The sequence below is a fragment of the Mustela lutreola genome, chromosome 6, assembly GCF_030435805.1.
Source record: "Mustela lutreola isolate mMusLut2 chromosome 6, mMusLut2.pri, whole genome shotgun sequence".
NCBI classification, from domain to species: Eukaryota; Metazoa; Chordata; class Mammalia; order Carnivora; family Mustelidae; genus Mustela; species Mustela lutreola.
The window spans coordinates 155188810-155213331 of NC_081295.1; the positions used below are offsets into that span (position 1 = coordinate 155188810).

Consider the following 24522-nt stretch of genomic DNA (forward strand, 5'->3'; position numbering starts at 1 on the left):
AACCAAAAATGAGTAGGAAACATTAGCATTAAGAATGACACATGTATTTCTACTTCTGGTCAAGGTAGAATAACAGGGGTCAGACTTACTTCCCTGTTTTAAATAAGCCAAAAAAAAAAAAAAAAAAGACATAGATAGAGATATAGATATAGGTATCATATATAACATACCACTCAACAACTGCTGAATATACATAATTTTCCTGCACACATATAAGAGTTATAATAATTGATCACACACTGGCTTCATCTCTACAAATTTCCAAGGAATAATATCATATAAGAGATACAAGGTTGCTTATATCATAATGCAACTATGTTCAGAATCAAAAACAATGATAACTAGTAAAATTCATGGTTGGAAAGTAAGAGACATTTTAATATAATATGTTGGTCAAAAATAAATCACAATAGATCAGAAATTATTTAGCACTAAATAATAATAAAAACATAACCAGGATGTAGAGGGAAACACTGACATTAGAAGAGAAGAAAGTGAAATTTAATGGGCTAAAAATTGAGTCCAAGCACTTAGAAAAAGAACTGCAAAATAAACTCAAAGAAAGAAAAAGGAAATAATAAAAAGAATTTTATAAGATAGAAAACATAATAAAGATCTGTTTAATATAATCTGCTTAAAATTAGTTCTTTGAAAAGACCAAACAAAATCAAAAAGCCTCTAGTGATTTTACTGGTCAAGAAAAAAGTAAAGAGAAAAGACACAAGTCACCATTATCAGGGAGAAGAGATTATACTGTAGGTGTTGCAAACATAAAAAAGATAAAATAATAATATAAAAATCTTTTTGCTAATAAATACATAGATGAAAAAAAAAGAAAAAAAATAAATACATAGATGAAAGGGATAAAATCTGAGAAGAGTATCAAACCCAGTATATTCCATCAAAATTTCATTACAAATCAATTAAAACCCTGTATAAATAGCAACCCTAAAATGTCAAGGATTGGAAGACTCTATTGTTAACATGTCAGTTCTCCCCAAATTGATCTCTTGATTCAATAGAATCAGTTCAGTTCCAATCACAATCTCACTAAGATTTTTTTGTGGAAATTGACAAGTTTATTCTAAGACACATATGGAAATACAAAGGATCTGAACAGCCAAAGCAATCTTGGAAAACAATAAAGTTGGAAGACTTACACTATCTGACTTCAAAACTACAGATTGAAGACAGTATGATACTAGCAAAGGGTTGAAAAATTAGATTGGGATAGAACAGAACCCATTTGAAATCATAAACCACAATGAGATATCACCTCACACCTGTCAGCAGTGGCTAAAGTCAAGAAATCAAGAAACAACACGTGCTGGTGAAGATGTGGAGAAAAAGGAACCTTTGTGCACTGTTGGTGGGAATGCAAACTGTATGGAGAACAGTAAGGAGTATCCTCAAAAAGTTAAAAATAGAACTACCCTATGATCCAGCAATCCCACTATTGGGCATTTACCCAAAGAACACAAAAACATAATGCAAAGGAATATACGCACCCTGATGTTTTAGCAGCATTATCTACAATAGCCAAATTATAGAAAGAGCCCAAGTGCCCATCGACTGATAAATGGATAAAGAAGATGTGTGTGTGTGTGTGTGTGTGTGTGTGTGTGTGTGTGTGTGTATATATATATATATATATATATATATGGCAATATTATTCAGCCATAAAAAAAAAGAATGAAATCTTGCCATTTGCAAAAACGTGGTTGGAGCTGGAGAGTATTATGCTAAGCAAAATAAGTCAGACAAAGAAAGACAAATACCATATGATTTCACTCATATGTGGAATTTAAGAAACAAAACAAACAAACAGAAGATAAAAAAAAAGGACAACCAGAAAACAGACTCTAAACTCCAGAGAACAAACTGATGGTTACCAGAGGGGAGATGGGTGGGGAGATGGGTAGGGAGATGGGGGAAAGAGGGGAAGGGGATTAAAGCACACTTACCATGGAGGGCACTGAGTATCATAAGGAACTGCTGAATCACTGCACTGTATCATTGTATTTCTGAAACTAATAAAATACTGTATGCTACCTATGCTAGATTGAAATTTCTAAAAATTAATACCAACAAATAAAAATATTTCAAAAATGGAATAACAAAAACAAAACATGCAAAGAATAGAAGACTTTGTTGTTTTTCAGCAAATAATGCTAGAACAACTGGATTTTCTTATGGGGAAAAAGTTCATCTTTATCCCTAGCTCACACCATATATAAAAATTAATCTGAGATAAACATGAAACTATAAAGCTTTTGGAGGAAGCAATGAAGAATAACATCGTGATTTGGAGGTACACAAAGATTTCTTAAAAATGGCACAGAACTCCATAAAAAAGACACTAATAAATTAGGCTTTACTAAAAACTTTTTAAACTTCTGCTTAACAAAAGATGCTGTTGGGGCGCCTGCGTGGCTCAGTCGCTGAAGCGTCTGCTTTTGGCTCAGGTCATGATCTCAGGGTCCTGGGATCGAGCCCTGCATTGGGCACCCTGCTCAGCGGGAAGCCTGCAGCTCTCTTTCCCACCCCCCTACCTGTGTTCCATCTCTGTGTCTCTCTCTCTCTGTCAAATAAATAAAATAAATAAATAAATAAAATATTGGGGAAAATAATGTTAAGAAAAATGAATAGGCATGCTATAGAAATATGTGCAAAGAAAAGAAAATATGTGCAAAACACACATCTGATGAAAAACTCATGCCCACCGTATACAACACAAGAATTCCTACCACTCAAGAACAATAAATAACCCAATTAAAAAAAAAGGCACAAATTTTAAATAGACATTTCATCAAAAAGATAAACCAGTGGCCAATGAGCACGAAAAAAATGCACCCCCATCCCATTAGGTAAGAGAAATGTAAATTAAAACCAAAAATAAGTAGGAAACAAAAGCATGGAAAATGACTCATGTATTTCCATGGGATGGAGGAGGGACCAGATTTACTCTCCCATTTGAAACAAATGGGGGTGGGGGGAGGCATGGGGGACCAAACAGCTGAAAGAAACAAATGGGATAATAAAAAACAGTGATCTCTAAAGAGACAAGTGAACCAGTGAGGTGAGCAGAATGATCGCCCCAGCTTGCCCAGAGTGGGGAAGAGACACAGTTCCAGAAGTCTCCCCGATTTGAGTAAACACCCAAGAGGCTGGAGTGTTGGAGGCTGTCAGTTTCTTAACTAAGATTATTACAATAGGGTCAGATAAAAGGGTTTATGTAATTTCAATGCTTAAAAGTTATGACTTCTTTCCTATAAATAAGTCCTGGGGATATAAAGCAAAGCAGAATGACTATAGTTGACGACATGGTGATGTAGATTTGAAAGTTAAAAGAATAAATCCTGTAAGTTATCATCCCAAGGGAAAAGAAATGCATAACTGTGTGTGGTGATGGGTGTTAACTAAACTTACTGTGATAATCATCTTGTCATATATGCTCTAGGAGCCGAGGGCAGGCTGCCCCAAGATGGACCACTTCGGCATGAAAATTATTTTGAGCCGAAGGCAAATGAGACCCTGCAGGACCAAGAGAAACTTTGTGCCTCCCTTAACTACATCAAAGAAACTAAATTGGGGTCTTTCCCAGAGTAAGGGTTATTACCAGAGATAAATGTTATCTGAGTGACCCATCCGGATGGCAGAGCAAACTTCTAATTACGGACACCTGCTCGTCTTCCTAGTCCTCTGCAAATTGTTCTCCTTCCTTCCAAAGTCCCAGACCCTTGCCTCCTTCTCTGTAGTTCAGGATGACATATATGCCTCGTTTTGCCTGATTGTCTTTGGATTTTCACATATATGGGTTCCCCGCAGGTATGCTATTAAATTTTTTTTTTTCTGCTTAATTTGTCTCCTGTGAATTTGATTTTTAGTCCCACTAGAAGGACATTGAAGGGGACGGAGAGTCTTTCTCCATGAGAATTCATTTATCAAATTCTTATATTGTACACCTAAAACCAACACATAGTGTCAATTATATCTCAGTTTTAAAAATGATGACTTCTTTAAAGTGAAGACTTTCTTTATGACCTAGTGCCTAGAGTAGGAGAGGCTATGATACTATTTGAGATTTGAATTGGGTATTATTGAAGTTTTAAACAAAATGGAATTTTAGTAGCCAAAAGTTACTAAATCTGCCCAAGATTTCATCAAGGATTGGGAAGGGGATATTTCACAGAGCATGACTACTTCATAAGCTAGCTATAGTAGGTCCTCAATACATATTTATTGGGGGGAAAAAAAAAGATTTACCTGAGAGCCCACATCTTCCCAAAAAGGCTTTACATTCTGATTCTCTTTTGCCTAATACTCCCAAATCTAGAGGGCTTCTCTTTGCTTGTTTTTCTTTGTCTTCAAAAGCTTGATCAGCTTTCATTCCCAGTTGATGGCTAAATTTACTTAGCTCTCAAAGAAGCATGTCTATGTCTGTGGCCAAAGGCTTTCCTATTTTCTGAGGGTCCCCTGAGCTCCTAAAGGATGCCTTCCTGGTGTGATGGCTCAGGAGCAGGAGCCTCCGCTTGCCTTTCCCCACCAAGCACGTGCTCTCCTGCCCTCTCTCCCCAGGCGAGCTGGAGCAAACCCAGCCTGTCCGCTGCTCTATACTCACAGGCCACCGGGTGTCAGCGCTGAGCCATACGAAAGCGACAAACTGGAGCAGGAGGACGAAATGCTGAAGGAGAGAACCTAAAGTCATCCAAGACCACCCATTTTCAGCCACGGCAGATGAAAGAAGTCATAGGACGGGGGTGAAGAAACAGAGGGATCATCACAAGTTTGAAAACATTGCCCAAGGTGTTTAAATAAAATTAGTAGTTATTATCAACACGGAGGTAACAGGGTGCTCCGGGGAGGTGCATGTGTGCAGACAAACGCGACCCTGAGGTGCAGGGGAGGCTCCTGCGCTCCTTCTGCCAGCTGTTCCCAGCACCTCAGATAAATCCCGAACACCACGCTGTCATCCACCTGCGGGACTGTCCTGCTCTCAGCCTCAGATCAGTTGCCCTGCCCTGCCCTTCGCTTCTCTGGCTTTAGCGACAGCGAGACTGCTGGGATGAGAGCCTTCCCACAAACAGCACCTTTCATCTTCAAAGGATGCTCAGTTCAGCTTGTGAGTCCTTTGGGTCATCCAAGAACAGGTCTGTGTGTCTCTCTCTCCCCACCCTTTCTACCCCATTCCCTCTTCTGCTCCCCTCTCTGTCTCGGTTTGGCATCCCAAACTTTCAGCCCTAGCCAGTGGTCCTGCCCGTGAAGAGAATATTGAGTCCACGACCCACCCCGTGCACAGATACTCTGCCACTGCATCTCATCTTCCTTCTCGCCGCTTTGCACGGTCTTCTTCTTGAAAGTATGGTCTGCCTTTGTGGAGGCAGCTCCAGAACCTTCTGTCCTCCTCTGGCGATTACTTGCACCGAGGTCAAAGGAGTCCTTAGTGCACAGGACGTCTCTTCCACGTGAAGCACCAAGAATAACGTTCCGGGCCTCTCTCCTGCAGTTTTAACGTTTCAGGTCTTATATTCAAGTCTTGAACCCCTTTTGAGTGTGTGTGTGTGTGTGTGTGTGTGTGTGTGTGTGATGTGAGAACCTGGTCTACCTTCATTCTCCAGCATGGAGCTGCCCAGCAGTCCCAACACGGCTTACTGAAAAGACTGTCTTTTCTCTGTTGTATATTCTTGCCCGCTGGGTCGTAAATTAATTCACCGCATAAGTGAGAGTTTGTTCCTGGGCTCTGTATTCTATTCCACTGATCGACGTATCTGTTCCTGTGTTCAGTGTCAGTGTTTGATTGCTCTAGCTTTCTTGTAGAGTTTGAAACCAGGGACTGGGATCCCTCCAGCTTTGTTCCTTTTTCTCAAGATCAGTTTGGCTATTCAGGGTCTTTTGTGGTTCCGCACAAATTTCAGGATGCTTTGTTCTAGTTGTGTGAAAATGCCATTGGTATTTCGATGAGGGTTATATTGAATCTGTAGATTGTTTTGGGTGGTATGGACATTTTAAAAATATTGATTCTTTCATGTGACTTATTTATCATGATATCCTCCCTCTAGGTTCATATAGGTTAATGCAAATATCAACATTTCATTCTTTTTTATGGGTGAGTGTATACATACAAACATACATACATGCATGTGCATATGTATAAGTATATATCATGTCTGCTTTACCTGTTCATCTATCAGTACACACTAGGTTGCTTCCATATCTTGGCTATTGTAAATAATGCTTTAATAAACATAGGGGTGCATGTATTCCTTTAAATAAGTGTTCTTATTTTCTTTGGATAAACATCCAGAAGTGAAATTGCTGGATTGCATAAAATTTCTTGTTCTTATTTTAAAAAGGAAGTGATCCATTTTCTTGACTATATTCAAAAATGAAACCTCGTTACCCTAAATTCTGAATTAGGACAGGTAGGATTATGGTGAAACTCTAGCATAGTCAGGTGAATGAAATCTGAATAAAGACAAACCTTTCCAAAGAAGGGGCATATGTCGACAAGGGAGGAAAATCTATTCCAACAAAACTGGATAAATAGTATACTGGAAGGCTCTCTTGTGTTCTAGTGCTAACGTTCATCTACTGCTGATTGATCTTCCTAATAGCATGTAATGCAAATATGATCTGGATGCTTTTTGACAATGAAGACCGCCATGGCTAATAAAAAGAACACTACATTTCACGGATCTAGAGAGGTTATGATAAATCACCACATAACACATTCTAAGTAGAAGTTATGTAGATAGTGTTTCCCATTATTTTCTAATGTTAAGGGACTATTAGAATAGAAGGTATTCCATTAAACTGCACAAATATAAAATGTATATAACTGGACCACTTTCTTATACTATACACAAAATAAACTCAAAAATAATTCAATAAATAAACTCAACAGATAAACTCAAAGTGTATGAAAGGCTTAACTGTAAGACCTGGAACCATAAAGAAGAAAACATTAACAGTAAACTTTTGGACATCAGTCTTAGTGATATTTTTTTGGACCAGTGTCCTTAGGCAAGGACAAGAAAAGCTAAGATAAACAAATAGATGACATCAAACTAAAAAGCTTTTGCACACCAAAGGAAACCTTCAACAAAATAAAAAGGCAACTTACTGAATGAGAAGATATTTGCAAATAAGAGTTATGTCCAAAATATATAAAGAACAATTTAATATTAGTAAAACAAATAATATGATTAAAAATGTGAAGACTTGAAAAGACTTTTTTTCCCCCAAACAACTCATACAGATAGCTAATAGGCACATGAGAAAAAGCTCATCCTCACTAGTCATCAGGGAAACGCAAGCCACAAGGATCATTTCACACTGGTCAGATGGACAATTAGCAAAAAGACAAAAAAAAAAAAAAATCATTAAGCATTGGTGAGGAGGTGGAGAAAAGAGAACTCTGCTGTTAGTGGGAATGGAAATTGTTGCCGCCACTATGAAAAACATTATGGAGGTTCTTCATAAAATTAAAAATAGAGCAGTGCCTTCGTGGCTCAGTTGGTTAAGCCTCTGCCTTTGGCTCAGGTCATGATCCCAGGGTCCTGGGATCCAGCCCTGCATCAGGCTCTTTGCTCAGCAGGGGAGCCTGCTTCTCCCACTGCCTGCTCTGTCTGCTGGTCCCCCTGCTTGTGCTTTCTCTTTCTCTCTCTGACAAATAAATAAAGAAAAGGGAAAAGTGCACAAATAATCATTAGTGCAGTGCATTTTGTAAGAATATGATTTTGTGATTTTACAAAGCAGCCTGTGATTTGTACTTATTACTATACAGCGGCCGACTTCACCTCGGAAGGAAGCTGCTCTTTTATTTTCAGGAGGAGGAGGGGGCATTTAAAAGGTTGGAACAATGCCTCAATCCTGCTCGGAGGATAATACAGAAACCCCTTTTCACTGTGGGCGGACAGCGCTGAGCAGCGCCCAGCTGGAGCCTGAGGCCAAAGGGAACAGGTGCACCCCTGGCCACACAGCATACCCTCCTGAATCTTGAACCACTGGAGAGTTAACAAAAATATCACAGGGTTCAAAAGTGACTCCACATGAGCCCGCACTGACCCATCTGTCCACACACCGTGGTCACCCCTCCAGAACCCACCGGACCCGCGGGGCCAGGACCCACCGGCTGACGGGCACCGGCCGTTCCTGGGACACAGGAACTCAAAGTCGTCAAACCAACAGCCGGTCTTCATTGAGACTTTCTGGGGTTTTACTCATCTCGGAGTTTTGCATCACTTTTGATTCTTTGAATGTTGCATTAAAATAGCATCCTGGGGCGCCTGGGTGGCTCAGTGGTTAAGCCGCTGCCTTCGGCTCAGGTCGTGATCTCAGGGTCCTGGGATCGAGTCCCGCATCGAGCTCTCTGCTCAGCAGGGAGTCTGCTTCCTCCTCTCTCTCTCTCTGCCTGCCTCTCTGCCTACTTGTGATTTCTCTCTGTCAAATAAATAAATAAAATCTTTAAAAAAAAAATAGCATCCTGATCCTTGAGGTTTTTGCCCCTTCCTGACCTGTGCGCCTCGGTGGGTACCTACCGCCTCTGCCTTATCGGTAGCCTGTGGCTGGAAGATGGTCTCGCGAGGTTTGCCGGCTTCTCGCACGCCGGGAACGGCGGACCTTAGGACCCAGCGGAGAGAGGCGGGGACTCAGGTCCGCCGCGGGAAAGCAGACCCCGAGCTGGGCGACCCGCGGCGGAGCAGTCGTTGGGGAAAGAGGAGGATGAAACGGAGAGTTTGATGAGAGCGTGCGGGAGAGCCAACCCGGTGTGAACACAAAGGAAGCGAAACATCTGGATGCTACCTGTCGCAGGCCTGAGCTCCCTGCTCCCGCGCCACTGCTGCACATTTCAAGCCCGCGGCCCCCAGCCTCCTGCAGAGACCAGGAGCCAGATCTGATGGCAGAACCCCACAGCCGTGGTCCGAGACAGCAGGCTCAGCCAAACGTAGAAGATGGGCCTTTCCTGTGTCCTCAAGGGAACCGCGAGCCTGCACCCCTAACAGCTGAGCCTTCAAGCAAATGTGCGTTGAATGTTTTTATGTTAAAGGAAATAAACCTATTAGTTAAAAATCAAGAATATATCGATGTCAGTTTCTTAGTTTTGACAAATGCTCCCTGGTAATGTAAGATGTCAACAATGAGGGGAAATGGGTAGGAGGTGATATGCAAATTCTCTTCTTCTGGCCATTTTAAACCTGACATTTTAATAATTATTTAACAATTATTTTAATAATAAGTTTTAAAATAAAACTTATTAAATGTAAATAAATACAACAAAGCCACCTGGTGGAACCTGCAGGGGAGGCTGGGATGGTCTTGGGGGGGGGGGCTGGGGCGAGCACAGGTGGGTGGTTCTCAGACCCTACCTTCCTTTAGGTTCTGGCCTTTCTGGCAGAATTTCAGCTTCCATGACTCGGAGATTTTCTCCTTTCAGCCTCCCTGAGGACGGTGTCTTAGCACTGGCTTTCCCTTCCTGCGGGGTGAAATTTTTTTTATGTAACCTCTACTTAATCCTTTGTGTCAACCCATCGGAGCCACGGTCACCCCCCAGCCCCGTTCTTATTGCCATCAAGTTACATCAAGACTGAAAGGGTGGAAATGAGTTAGCCTACCTCTAAGAATTGGCTTGAGATGTACTTCCCCTCTATTTACATTCTTTGCATCTGTAGCTACTCTGACAGTCACACAAGGTACTGTGGTGGGGTGAGAAAGAACAAAAAATCAGGGGGCTCGTCAGCTCTACCTGGAACCCTTCGTAAGGCAAGTTTATTTTAGAGTGTTAAAATACGTTCCACTACGCTTATTTTAAGAGGTAACTACTAAGAGGGACAATTAAAAAAATTTTTTTTTTTTTTTACAGGGAATGTTGGGCCCTTTCCAAACTCCCACTTAAAAGAATATGAGGGAAGTAGGGGGATTGTGTTCTCTTTGTGCAAAACTCTGAATGGACGCATTGTGTGAGGCCAGAGGAAAACTTAATTTGGGTAAGATTCTAATTGTCTTCTTCCTTATCATGCTGGAGAAGCTGACAAGCTATATTTTACCACGCAAAAAAAAAAAAAAAAAAAAAAAGTAGAAGGCGTACCTGGTTCCCAGTGCAGAATTCGGGAGGGGCTGAGAGCACACGGGATGAAATGTTTCCTTTTGGTTTTCTTCTCTTTGAAAGCCATTAACCGTCATTTAAATCTTGCAGTGACGTGGCATGCAGCATCCAGGAACACAAAAATGGACCTATTATTGATCTAAATCATCTGGCCCAGGTGCAAGGCATAGCCCCGCGTCAGCAATCTGCTGTGTAGAATGGTGACTGACAGATGTTAGAGGCACTGGTTCTCAATGCGGGTGATTTTGCGGTGTCTGGAGGCAATTTTGGTGGTCCCAGCGGCGGGTGGGGGCAGATGAGGCCGGGTGGGGGCGGGTGAGGGTGCGTGGGGAGTGACAGCCCCGGTGTCTAGTGCGTGGAAGCCAGGGACACTGCTTAACATCCTGAGATGCACGGGAGAGCCCAGCAACAAGGGACATCCGACGAGAAGCATCCAACCCAAAATGCCAGTAACCCCAAGGATTCAAGAGCAAGTCTTTGCAGTTCGTTCAAGGTTGAGGAAACGGAGGAGTGTATTTGGAGGGTAATGACTGTCGTGCTCTGTGTGTTATATGTCAGGTGCCCCCAGAATAGCAAAGAAGGAGAGATCACACCCGCTTGGGGTCATCTAAGAAGACTTCAACAAGCTTTCAAGCGGGCTTCTCTGTAGTCCAGTCTTCCTCATTTTGTCTGAGTCTTACAGATCATCCAGAGTCTCTAAATATTTCTATATTTCAGTCAATAAGTAGCTGCTGAAAATCCTTTCTTGGCCACATAACTCAACATCTCTTGTGTCTCCGTCTTTCTCTGCTGGAAAGGAATTTAGAAGACCTAAGTTCCCTCCTGGCTTCTGATAGTTCTCACTCTAAACGTCTATCTAGTGGCCCTCTAGCCCCAAAACACGCTTTTCAGCCTTCTGGGGTGAATGCATTCCCATAAATATCTGTCTCTCCCAACATGCACGTAAATGCAAAAACTTGCTTATAACCTCAGGGGCTCCGGGGACTCCCGAAGTCCTTCTCTGGACCACTCTAGGGGCACATGGATCCCGGATTGGATATTTCTACCCCAAAGTTGGCTGAGCAACAAAATCTTTTGCTGGGGTTCCCTGATCCCCTGGAACCTGACCCAGCTGTGTTTTCAAAACTAACAAACTCTTTCTCTCTCGCATGATGCTCTCATCTGTCTCTTGTTCTTTCTGTCATGGAATTATGTTTTATTTTGCTCCTGCTGCTTCACCCAAATTATTTTAGTTTATTTCATGGCCTTGCCAAAAATCTACCTGGCAGAGCAGTTTCTTGGACCTGCCAGCATGGGCTATCTATCACAACTTTCTCTGGGTATTAGAAAGTGTTTCTGGTAGGTTCCCTTCAGCTAAGGGAACTGACAGTGAATGTGTCCTTGAAGTCCTTAGGGAGAAGATCCCAGAGGGAAGGAGCTTAGGAAGGGCCACTTTAGGGGAGTCTGCTATAAGCTAGCAGGGTGCACAAAAAATGGCCTGACTCTCCCCAGAAGAGAGAAGCCAAGAATTGCTTTGCTACCATGAACGTGGCCGGAAGACCCCAGGTCTGTGCAGCTCAATAAGGTCACTTCGTGTGCTACTGAGCTCTTGAAATGTGGCCAGTCCAAATCAAGACGTGCCACCAGTGAAAAATACCACCAGATTCTGAATACTTAACATGAACAAGGAATATAAGTACTTCATTCATGATTTTTATATTGATTACATGTGGCAGTGAGAATATTTGGGATGTGAGGGGGTAAATAGAATACATTATTGATGTTAATTTCACCCATTTCTTCTTACTTTTTCCATGTGGCGACTGAGAAGTTTCATACTATGCTTGTTCCTCAGGTTTAGGCCTGCACTGTATTTCTGTCAGACTGTGAAGCTTTAGAATCTCATGGAGTAGGGTGCCTGGGTGGCTTAGTGGGTTAAAGCCTCTGCCTTCAGCTCAGGTCATGATCTCAGGGTCCTGGGATCCAGCCCCGAATTGGGCTCTCTGCTTAGCAGGGTACCTGCTTCCTCCTCTCTCTCTCTCTGCCTGCCTCTCTGGCTACTTGTAATCTCTGTCTGTCAAATAACTAAATAAAATCTTAAAAAAAAAAAAAAAGAATCTCATGGAGTAAGCCGCTGAGGGCTGGTGTTAACTTCTGTGCAGATTCCTTTTCTATCAAATGTATGTGACCTGCTGAAGGGCTGCACCTCCTACTGAAGAACCAGCCCAGATAGTTGGAACTTTCTTAGATGAGGCCAAAGCTCTAAGACCTGGAATATACTTTTAATTTAAATTTTTATTTTTTATTTTTAAAGATCTTATTTATTTATTTGAGTGAGAGAGCACAAGCAGGGGGAGGGGCAGAGGGAGAGGGACAAGCAGGCTCCCCACTGAGTGGTGAGCCAACATGGGACTCAATCCCAGGACTCTGGGATCATGACCTGAGCCAAAGTCAGATGCTTAACCAATGGAACCACCCAGGCACTCATGGAACATACTTTTAATTGGTTACTACACGGTCTTGTCATGAGCACTATACATGGAATATTTGTGTCCCACCAAAATCTGTATGTTGAAGCCTAATGCCCAGTGTGAAGGTATTAGGAGGTGAGGCCTCTGGGAAGTCCTGAGGTCCTGAGGTGCGCTCACCAAAGGCATTAGTACTCTTGTAAAGCAGAGCCCACAGAACTCCCTAGCCTCCTCCACTATGCGAAGAGATAGCAAAAAGACAGTTGTCTACAGGAAGTAGGCTCTCACCAGACACTCAATCTGCCAGTGCCTTGATTTTGGACTTTCCAGCCTCTGGAACAATGAGAATTAAATTTCTGTTTTCTATAAGCCACTCCAATTATAGTATTTTCGTTATGGCGACCCAAATAGACTGAAACAATGGGAATTACCAGTGCTTATGCTGTGACCATAAACCCTGTGATGTTGGTACTGAGTAACAATCACTGGTGACATTCAAATACATTTTTATTGTCAGCCAAGGTAGGCCCCAGCAACTCTCTCTCAATGGTTGAATATATGGGCTGAGACTGGGATTTTCAGCCCAGGATGAAACTGGTCCCTTTGGTGATGCCTGACTTTTCCCTACTGATTTGCATCCAAGGAATACCCTGACACATAATGGGCAGAAGCCCAAATATTTTACAGGGAAATACCTTGAGGCTATATAAATATCCATTCATTGATGTTTCTTGGCTCAATTCGTTATTTCTTCCATGTTTGCCAAACAGTGCTTTTCAAATTCCAACATTCCTTCTGTTTATTATTTGCGATTCTGTAAGAAAATGTATGCTGTAGGGCGCCTGGGTGGCTCAGGTCATGATCTCAGGGTCCTGGGATCGAGTCCCGCATCGGGCTCTCTGCTCAGCAGGGAGCCTGCTTCCTCCCCTCTCTCTCTCTCTCTGCCTGCCTCTATGCCTACTTGTGATCTCTCTCTGTCAAATAAATAAATAAAATCTTTAAAAAAAAAAAAAGAAAAAAGAAAATGGATGCTGTAAGAAAAATCTTGTATTCTTATAGATTTATTTATAGCAGTGTGGACTCATGGATTGCTTTCTTCAGTGGGTTACATTTGTTACTAGCATTTATTTTGAAGATCAAATTATCGCAGATTTCAGCAGTTAAATTCCACTTAAACTGACTCTAGTGTCCTTTTTGATATGTCCCATCATTCTTTGAGAATTTCCTCACTTCCTGGCACAAGAGGTCAGTCTTGTACTTTCTCTGCCATGGTCATGGATTCAGCCATTCCTGTATAAAGCTCTGGTTCATCTTTGTGAAGACTGGTATTTAAATACCAAGATGTGAGCCCTGGGTGTGATCATGGCTGTTGGGGTGTTGCTGCTGCTCCTAGGCCCTCTCCATAGACAAAGACAAGGAGTACATGTATCTGCATAATACAGGAATGCAAATTTTTATTTGTATATCTAGAAGCCCAAATATGTTTCTTTTTTTTTTTTTTTTAAGATTTTATTTATTTATTTGGCAGACAGAGATCACAAGTAGGCAGAGAGGCAGAGAGAGAGAGACAGAGAAGCAGGCTCCCTGCTGAGCAGACAGCCCGATGCGGGGCTCGATCCCAGGACCCTGGGATCATGACCTGAGCCGAAGGCAGAGGCTTTAACCCACTGAGCCACCCAGGCACCCTAGAAGCCCAAATATATTTTTCGAAAACCTTAGGTTTACACTACAATCCTAATCCCACAGCACAGATTGGTTCTAGCTTTTTTCCTTTTTCATATTGGTAACTCCTTTCTCCCACAGTGAGAAACTTGGTTCCCATTATCCTCAATATATTCACTCATTGGCGCATCACTACCACCTACCCAATGCACTACTAATCTCGCACTGGTGCTACCACTGCACTCCCCCCCAATCCCATGTGAGCAAACTCCTAAACCTACTTGGGTTCCAAAATCCTACACAAGGCCATGGCCTCGCCCCCTGTGTGGGTGCTCTCCTTACTCTTCATTGGCTCTGATATCCCACGCTGGGTTGCTGCTGACACCGCTGCCCAGACAGGGATGTTTTCCTCACTCCACCCCTGCACAAAGGCCTACTTTACTCTGCACTTGTAATGACTTTGGACTGCATTCAGGAAGTCAGGCAGGCAGGCTGTCATGAACCAATTAAAATATCTTTGAGTCAACTTGGAGCATAAGCGAACATGTTTTATACTTTTTTTAGGACAGTCCAAATGGTTCTTCAGAATCTCATCCTGTCTACCTATAGAAGAGTCAGGTAAGTATCTTAGGTGAGTTGCTTCATAAGATGGTGCTTGCTCTTGGTGTACAAAGATACACGTCTAATTTGTAAGAGGAGGCCTTCATTGAGAGTATCATTAAAGTAGAATATTCATTTTCAGTCATATATGGCCTTATAAAAAGAGATCTCTGTTTATTGAAGTCAACAGGATACTTAGTACCTAAGGTAGTTTTGGTTTTTTTTTCAATGACATATCCTAAAATGACCTATGAGTTCAATCAAAGTTGGAATGGATGAATCATGTTAAGAAGTCCTATAATATTGTAGAGGAGCATTTGGGTAGTATCTTTTCTCCAGAATGAACTGCAATGTGAGGGAACACTATCTCTAATAGAAAAACATTGTGGAGGTGCCTGGGTGGCTCAGCCAGTTAAGAATCTGCCTTTGGGGGCACCTGGGTGGCTCAGTTGTTGGGCATCTGCCTTCGGCTTGGGTTGTGGTCCCAGGGTCCTTGGATCAAGCCCCGAGTTGGGCTCCGTGCTCCACAGGGGACCTACTTCTCCCTTTCCCACTCCCCCTGCTTGTGTTCCCTCTCTAGCTATGTCTCTCTGTGTCAAATAAATAAAATCTTAAAAAAAAAAAAAAAAAAAGACTCTGCCTTTGGCTCAGGTCATGATCTTAGGGTCCTGGGATTGAGTTCCGCATTGGGCTTCCTGCCCAGTGGGGAGTCTGCCACTCCCCTTGCTTGTGCTCTCTCTCCTCAAATAAAAAAATAATTTTTAAAAATAAAATTAAAATTAAAAAATGGGATCCTACTATACACACTATTAATGCCTTGAGTTTTTCTTGATAATATATGCCACAAACATTGTCCCGTGAATCTAGATACTCTATGACCTCATACTTTTAGTGGCTAGGTAATATTTTGTTGTATAGATGCACCATAATTATTCACTTTTCTGGTTTTGGGTACTTTCGTGGTTTCACATCTGGGCTGTTAGAAATGATGTCATAATCAACATTTGTAAGTAAGTCTTTGCTCACATCTATGATTCTTTCCTTTTTTTAAAAATTTATTTGACAGACAGAGATCACAAGTAGGCAGAGAGGCAGGCAGAGAGAGAGGGGGAAGCAGGCTCCCCACCAAGCAGAGAGCCCGATGCAGGACTCGATCCCAGGACCCTGGGATCATGACCTGAGCCGAAAGCAGAGGCTTTAACCCACTGAGCCACCCAGGTGCCCTATGATTATTTCTTAAGCATAAACTTTTACAAGTAGAATTTGAGTCTCTGGAGCAAATAGTGTTGTACAAAATTGGATTACTCACATGACTTTAATTATATATAAATCAGTAGGATATGCAGAAAGGGATAATATACTTTCCCAAAGTATGTGACAATTGTTTATAAATATAAGTAATATACAATATATAGCATTTTGGTTGGACTCTATGCTTAATAATCTCTGGGAAAATCAAAGAACAAACTTGTCTCCCAATAGTCTCAAAAAAGTAGGATTGCTAGTTTGAGCCTAGTTCCAAGGACTTCCCTTGGCTTTTGTGGTAAGAAAGAAATTGTTGCCTTATATCACACTGGTAGCGCAAATAGTGAAATATTTATTTTGGAATATGTGCTATCTGGATAGGATTTGGAATTTTAAAATCTTTTCAAAAATATTTCAGAACCACAAAATACAATAAGCTTTGAATTAAGTATTGAGATTTTCTCTTCCCTACTGTTTGATCAATTTTTTAAGAGAAAAAAAAAGTGCTACACAGAATACAATTAAATCTTAGTCCTGAATAATTGTTTGTGTGCTATTGCCTGGAACGCAGAGAGTGGATCAGATGTCCTCCTGAATTTGTTTCAGCTCAGCAATTCCAACTTTTATATTCAATGAGCTTTAACTTGGAGAACTTATCACCCACTGCTCAACCAAGCCCTTTGCTCTTTACCACACATTTTCTTTGTGCTTTAATTTTCCTTTTATAGTCACAGAAGGTGTCTGCCAACCCTCCATTGTTGTAATTATGGCAGTGTTTTTACATGAATCTTACTTTAGCAATGAAGGAGACAGAGGAGTGCAATGCCCAGTTCGGTAATGCTTCTAGTCATAAGCATAGAATATTCTTAGAGTTATTTTTTTTTTAAAGATTTTATTTATTTGACAGACAGAGAACACAAGTAGGCAGAGAAGCAGGCAGAGAGAGAGGAGGAAGCAAGCTCCCTGCTGAGCAGAGAGCCCGATGCGGGACTCGATCCCAGGACCCTGGGATCATGACCTGAGCCGAAGGCAGAGGCTTTAACCCACTGAGCCACCCAGGCGCCCCTATTCTTAGAGTTATTAACAAAAAGTTTAAAGTCTTGGTTTAAAATCTGAGGTAATATGATTATGATTAAGAGTAGAAGAAAATTCTCAAATGCTTAAAGCCTTAACGTGTAAAGGAAATACAATGCTTTTTTTTTTTTTTTTTTTTTTTTTTTAACATAAAACCTTCTACAGAAAGATGGGGGAAAAAAGCAAAACCCCATCACAGTGTTACATATTATTTACCCTCTCTAATTCACTGAATTATAGTTTTATAATTTAATAAAATTCTTGTCTCTATGAGTCTATTGCTCTAACATGCTATATAAATGACTTATGTTCATTGACCTAATTCAGCTTTTGTTGCTGCTGGTTGGGGTGTGTGTGTGTGTGTGTGTGTGTATACACCTATGTTGAGCAGTATAATGGTTACCCATTGTTTGGTCCTCAATATCTATGCCTGACTTAACCTTTTCCAATAGTCCCCATTTCCACTTGGAGATCCACTGCTACTCTACCCCCAACTATCCCACTTCAGGATGGAACAAATGGCACCTGCTTTAAGGCAAAGACGACCTTCCACTGCACTGACCACGGTGCTTAGGTCAGACCTGAGCCTGTGGTCAAGCCAACAATGAATTTCAGGGCTTTTGATGGCACTTCTGGGACACATTTCTCCCCCCACCCCACATCGTATGGAATGTAAAGTTAGAACTACTATTGTGACTAGGATGCTGACCTTAGACCGAATCTAACACCCAAATAAGTTAACACAGAAAATTAAAGAGATTGATCCACACCTAGAAAAATAAGTTCCCTTCATTGTGTAATGTGGTTTGATTTAAGCTGTGTTACCTGCCATTGAAAGTATAACTGATGTGGAATCTCAGATGTGGTTACAGGCCTGGGAAGCATGGAGGAAGCCACATGGTTCTGGCCTTCTTCAATTCTTCTCTAGATCAATGCCTATTAATGAGAAGATGAAGGGGAGGTATGGAGAGAGAAGTCAACCCAGGTGTCATGGTTAATTTCATGTGACAACTTAATTGGGCTAAGGAATACCCAGGTAGTAATGTTAAAACATTATTTCCGGATGTGTCTGTGCGTGAGTTTCTGAAGAAGATTATATGGAGGATGACGCTATTCTATACACCTAAAGCAGTTTCTGGTTGCTTTTCCACTTTGTTTCTATGTCTCCTCCAGGCATGCATAATATAGCTGGTAGACCTATCCTATGAGTTCTTAATTTGATATATTATATTCTTTTCTTCCAGAATGTCCATTTGATTCTTTTATTATCAATTCCAGTTCTAACATTCTTCATCTCTTTTATTCTTTTTATCCATTTTCATCCATTTTTAAACACTGATTATGGCTGCTTAAAAAAAGTCAATGTCTGCTATCTCCAGCACGAGACTTATGGGTCTACTTCTATGGTTTGTTTCTCTTGACTTTTGAGTCACATTCTCCTGTCTTTTCACGTATCTAGTAATATTTGTTGTATTCTGGATGATGTATATAAAAGAATCATAGAAGTGCCAGAGGACATCTTCCTCCAGAGAGTTTCCCTTTTCTTCAGTAGATTGGGCAAGAGGTTGATGATCTCAATCCAGCCAGGGATTGAGCTGGGCTAGACCTCATTGTAAGTTCACTAAACTAGATCTGCTCTGATTCATCCTTATTTCTTGGACATGGTCCTCCAAGGCTTTTAATTGAGAACCTGGCAGTCTTCGTCTCCTTAGCCCAAGAGGATGCATTTTCCTCTGTTCTTTGAGGATTCTGAGCTGTTAACCTCCCTCTATTTAGCCTCCCACTCTATACACTCTAATATGGCAGCTGCCTTGAGGGGAGACGAGCTACGTATTTGAGACACACTTCCTCCTTCTAGCAGGAGTTTGCCTCCTCAGTATTGCAGAATGCAGGCTATCAGCTGTCTTTGTATAACCCAGAACTCACCACATGTTTTATGGTATAACCAGCCACATTTGCAGTTCCTCAAATTTCCAGTCTGTCATGTCAGCCATGCACAAAACTTCACTTACTTCTCTTTCCTCCAGTGGAGTCCCACTGTATAGGCTTAGCCTGATCCTCCCTCTGCGCCTAGACTCAGCAACTGCTGTAATTCATCCAGTTTTTCTGATTGCTGTGCAGGAGCATTGTGTGGCTGTGACCTATTTTATTCTACTCAAAAGTGGAAGGCCACTTGTGGGTAACCTCTTAACCAAACTAGCATTTAGTGTGGTGGCCCAAGGAGTGGTCTCAAAATTCTACCCTTCTAGCTTTTTGACCATGGAAAATTCACTTAACATCTCTTAGGGAGAACAATGGCTACTTCTTTGAGTTCTTATATGGGGAACTTTCAAAGTAAAGTGTTTTAAATAAAAGGCAACCTCTTTTTTATTCATTTCTTTATTCATTCAAAGACATTCCTTGAATATTTAATATATTCCAGACACTTTGCTAGAAGCTGGGTGGGAAAAAAATGAATGAATAAGACTTGGAGGCATGATCTCACAATTCTAGTGGGGAAGAAGAATAGTAATTAAATAAGAGAAATATATTGTACAATTATGACATTAGTATAAGATAAAATGGCACAGAGAAAGGAATAATTAATTCTGTTGATGGGGCAGGTAAGTTATGGGAGATTTCTCAGAGGAAGTGAGTGACTTACAAGTGCAAGTTAACCAATTACTGTAGAGACTACCAGTTCTCTGCCTGAATCCATTCTCCATCTGTTCCATAGAAAAGAGTCATTGTTGGACAAATTGCTGCACACCTGGAGAACACAATCTCAGCTGTCTTTGAACCTAGATATGTGTCGAATTTCTGTGTCAAAGTCCTCACTGAGATGAAAATAAGTAACAATTGTAATGCCTCTTGGCCTTAAAACCTTGCATATACTATGCCCCATACTTCTCTGAGAGCCAGAGTGTAGGCATTCGTACACCCAACTTAGCCACTCAGACATGGACAGCAACCGAGGAGATGGCTAAGCAATAGGATATAAGGAGTCCAGGTCCTTGAATGATAACATGAACCCTACCCATCCCACTAACTTGGACAGCTCACTTCAAAACTCTCACGTAAGGGGAAAAGGATTTGTTTTCTTTAAGCCATTCTATTTTGGAAACTTTTTGTTATTCTGTCTTAGCTGTACCATACCCAATTGTCCTGAAGAAACACTTCTAAAAACCAATAAGAAAACGATAAGCCAAAGAGAAAATGGGCAAAAGTCATGAATAGGTAGTTTATGAAGGAAGAAATATAGATGGCCAATAAACATATGGAAACATTGGAAACATTCAAACTTACCAGCAATTAAGAAACTACAGATAAAATTACAGCAAGATGTCTGCTTGCTTATACTGAATTCACTCTATATAATGTATATGATTATATATGCAGTGTATATAATGTACATATATCTTAACAATTCACTTTCTAGGCATTCGTTTTAAAGAATTATTGTTCAGAATATGGGAATTCATTTAGAGTTGTTAGGTAATAATTTATATAAATCAGAATTGAAAGTAATTTATATGCTTAATATCAGGTAATTGAATTAAATAAATCTGGATAGAAATAATATTCCATCATTTAAAATAATTAGCCACCTGGGTGGCTCAGTCAGTTAAGTGGCTGCCTTCTGCTCAAGTCATGAGCAGTGAGCCTGCTTCTTCTTTCCCTCTGCTGCTGTCCCTGCCTCTGCTCTTTCTGTCTCTCAAGTAAATAAATAAAATCTTAAAAAAAAAAAAAATTAGTCGGGGCGCCTGGGTGGCTCAGTGGGTTAAGCCGCTGCCTTCGGCTCGGGTCATGATCTCAGGGTCCTGGGATCGAGTCCCACATTGGGCTCTCTGCTCATCAGGGGGCCTGCTTCCCTTCCTCTCTCTGTGATCTCTTCCCTTCCTCTCTCCTACTGTGATCTCTCTCTGTCAAATAAATAAATGAAATCTTAAAAAAAAAAAAAAAATTAGTCAAGGCCCAAGAGGTGCCACTTGAAGTGAGAGTTACCTGTCTGACCTGACAGTCATGAGTGAGTAACAGGATTGTAGACCCAGGTCCTGGGAGCAGGACATTTAAAGTGACCAAGTTTAGCACAGGAATCACAGAAAGTTTCTCATCCTTTTCCAAATCCTTATTAGAAGGGGAAAAAAGCCTCTAGAAACTATAGCTATGACCCGGCAAATAAAGAAAATTATGTGATTTAAGATTATCCCCCTGGCTGGAAAATTATTCAATGACAGTTAAACATGTTTGCTTAAGTCCAGTCGTTCTGATTTAAGACAGATAAATGCTCATAATGAAAATACAGTGGGTATTTTTCTCAAGCTTCTTGGAATCATGAAGTGACACAAGTTCTCTTCAATGGGAATTTGCCTTTAAATGTGGCTTTAACTTCTAGGGGAAGAGAAGTGTCAGTGCACGTCTAATCTCCTTGGAGTTGTGTTGGGTTGCCTTCTGATGCTCACCAATAATTTATAGAAAGAAAAAGAATACATCCGACTTGGCTACTGTATTAATTGTTGCCTCTTATAAAGTCATTCCTCAAAATACACTTTGAAGAATATGTAATAACTGATTTCAACTGACTTCAAGTAATCATTTTAAAAAGGTCAAACCTATCAGCCAATACAGAAACTGAATGTGATGGGAATGTTAAGATTTCAAAACAACTCAAAGGACTGTGGGAATGGGAAAAGGTCATCTTACTTTTGTTCCAGAACATACTGGTAATATGGCTAAGTATGTAAATGCATACTTAGTTGCACAGAGAGGCTGTGCCTATTAAGGGATGTTTGATTATCCAAAATATCTTAAAATACATGGTCTTCAGAAAGACATGTATTCTGAAAACTATGAATCATGGAAGGAATCAAACCCCCGTTTTTTTTAAGCTGTATAACTGAAGCCACCAATGAAGGGTAAACTATTTCACAGCAAAGTTGAGAAACATATGAAAGAAACATTTTCAAGAAGTTGGTAGAGCATGCAACTCTTGATCGTGGGTAGTGAGCTTGGGCCCCACATGGGTATAGAGGTTACTTAAAAAACAAAACAATGAAGCTTTAAAAACAGATAAATAAGTAAATAAAGCAAATCTTCATATGGCACAAGAACATAACTGATAGTTCTATGAAGAAAAATGAATGACATTTATTACCAGAAATGATAGAAAGCAATCACCATTAATTTGTGGTTGTATTTTACAAGAAAACATTTAAATGTATGTAGCTATTTTCTTATGTCGAAAAGTGTTGAAACTGTTTTTAATAAAAAAATCAATATTAATATATTGTTCATACTGAGACACTAGGTAAGGAAAATATCCTAATTATTAATATGTTATGATACCAATAACCATTAAAAAATAACAACCATCATGCTTTTGACAAGATGAAGTAGATTTATGAAATCAAGACTTTATCTTCATATAGAATGTTGTTGTTGAAACTAGTTTCACAGAGTTAATAAAGCTCATTTTCGGTATTTCGGATGTTTACCAGAATCAGCATGTCATGAATATGTGTATCTACTTGGAAGAAAAGAAACGGATATTACTTTGCAGATGCTTACCTTGATGTTTATGGAATTAGCTAATTTATACTCACTTTTTTTTACTGTGTGTGGATTTCTAATATCTTTAGTGCTATGCAATTTAAATTTATTTGAATAAATTCTCTATTTTTAACTTCTGCTTTAAAAAAAAAAACTTGTGGAAGTACATTTATCTACAGTAGATCTATGTGTGAATCCACCTGTGATGTGGATTATGGGAAATTCTATATTCTTCCTTTTGCTTATCTGTGTTGTCTGCAATAAACTTGTATGTTTTACACAATAAACATGTAAGCAAATTAATGTAACTTTTGAAAGGCAATAAAAATCGGAAAGAAAGAAGGATAGAATGAAGGATGAAGGGAAGAGGGAGGGAAGAACAAAAAGAAAGGAAGGAAGGAAGGAAGGAAGGAGAGCTTTTAAATGAAACTTGACCTTGCATCAGCTCAGCAAGGACTGGAGGTAACATACACGGGAATGGGATGGGAAACATACATGGCGTCCTTCGGTGGTTGAGGAGCATGAGAGAGTTGGAGAAATAGCTAAGAGTCTGAGTCTCCCCGTGTGTTTGTGCTTTAGTTTTCCATCCCATTCAATCCCACGACCTACCCTGCAGGAGTGATGGGTATTGTCTTTCTTTACAGAGGGGGAGATGACCCCCCAGAGTGGTGAGGAGACTTGCTGATCATACTGTATGAGCCAAGACCACTCCCCCACTCCCAAAGTTCACCTTCTGTGGTGAGGAAAAAAAGGTAGTTGGGTACAGTCTAATTTTCCTTTGTATGTCTAGCAGCTCTTAATCTTTCTTGTTTTTCTTTTTTTATTCCTGTGAAGAACCAATAACTTTTCAAAGCTTTTTTAATGTGTGTGTGGGTTTTTTTTTTTTTTTTTTCTAAGTAGGCTCTATACCCAACATGGGGCTTGAACTCACAACCCTGAGATTAAGAGTTGCATGGTCTACTCAAAGCTTTTGAGATGGCACTTCTGCCCGAGATCCACCTCCTGTTGCTTGTCCTCGGATGACCATAGGTTCTGCACTGTGTGAAGCTACACAAATGGCTTCCTTAGAGGAACGGTCTTGACTTTCTGCTAAAGAATGCTTGTGGCCACTCTGTAATAAAGATCCAACAAGACATTAAAAACCCACTCAGACTCCTTTGTAAACATGGCTGGGCCAGAGTATTGTTGCTGTGTGCTAAGGGCACAACAATTTTGCTGTCAGCTCCTGTGAGTTGACAGCTGCAGTGGCAGATGGTAAATAACAAAGAGAAAAAGAGTTCTCTAAGTGGCCAACGTTATAGGAACCAGAGAGAGATATCATATAATTATGTCAGCTCTAATAAATAAATCCATCATTTAAAAAATATTTATTTACTTGAGAAAAAGTGTGTGCATGTGCAGGGGGAGGGGCAGAGGGAGAGGGAAAGAGGGTCTCAAGCAGAATCCCTACTGAGCACAGGGCCTGACTCTGGGCTTAATCTCATGAACCAACTCAGGTCCTGAGCCAAAACCAACAGTTGGATGCTTGGCCAACTGAGCCACCCTGGCACCCCTGCAGATTCATCATTTAAAATAGTATAACAGGGGCACCTGGGTGGCTCAGTGGGTTAAGCCTCTGCCTTTGGCTCAGGTCATGGTCTCAGGGTCCTGGAACAGAGCCCCACATCGGGCTCTCTGCTCAGCAGGGAGCCTGCTTCCTTACCCCCCCCCCACCTGCTTCTCTGCCTACTTGTGATCTCTGTCTCTCTGTCAAATAAATAAATAAAATCTTTAAAAAAAAGTTAAAAAAATAGTGTATCACTCAAGTTTTTAAAATAAGTGAACCCTTGGAACCCCACCCTCTTTTCCTGTAGAACTTAG

General features: G+C 40.8%; 1 long non-coding RNA gene across 3 annotated transcripts; it reads left to right on the plus strand.

Moving 5' to 3' along the window:
• Positions 1-8627: 8627 nt before the first annotated feature.
• On the plus strand, positions 8628-23804 carry LOC131834828 (uncharacterized). Of its 3 annotated transcripts, XR_009354965.1 has the most exons (6): positions 8628-9023; positions 9863-9986; positions 14779-14832; positions 19850-19923; positions 21515-23414; positions 23563-23804. It is a non-coding gene; the product is annotated as an uncharacterized LOC131834828 (long non-coding RNA). The 3 variants fall into 3 exon arrangements; XR_009354964.1 differs by having other exon boundaries at positions 21515-23804; XR_009354966.1 differs by having other exon boundaries at positions 22617-23804.
• The last annotated feature ends 718 nt before the right edge of the window (positions 23805-24522 follow it).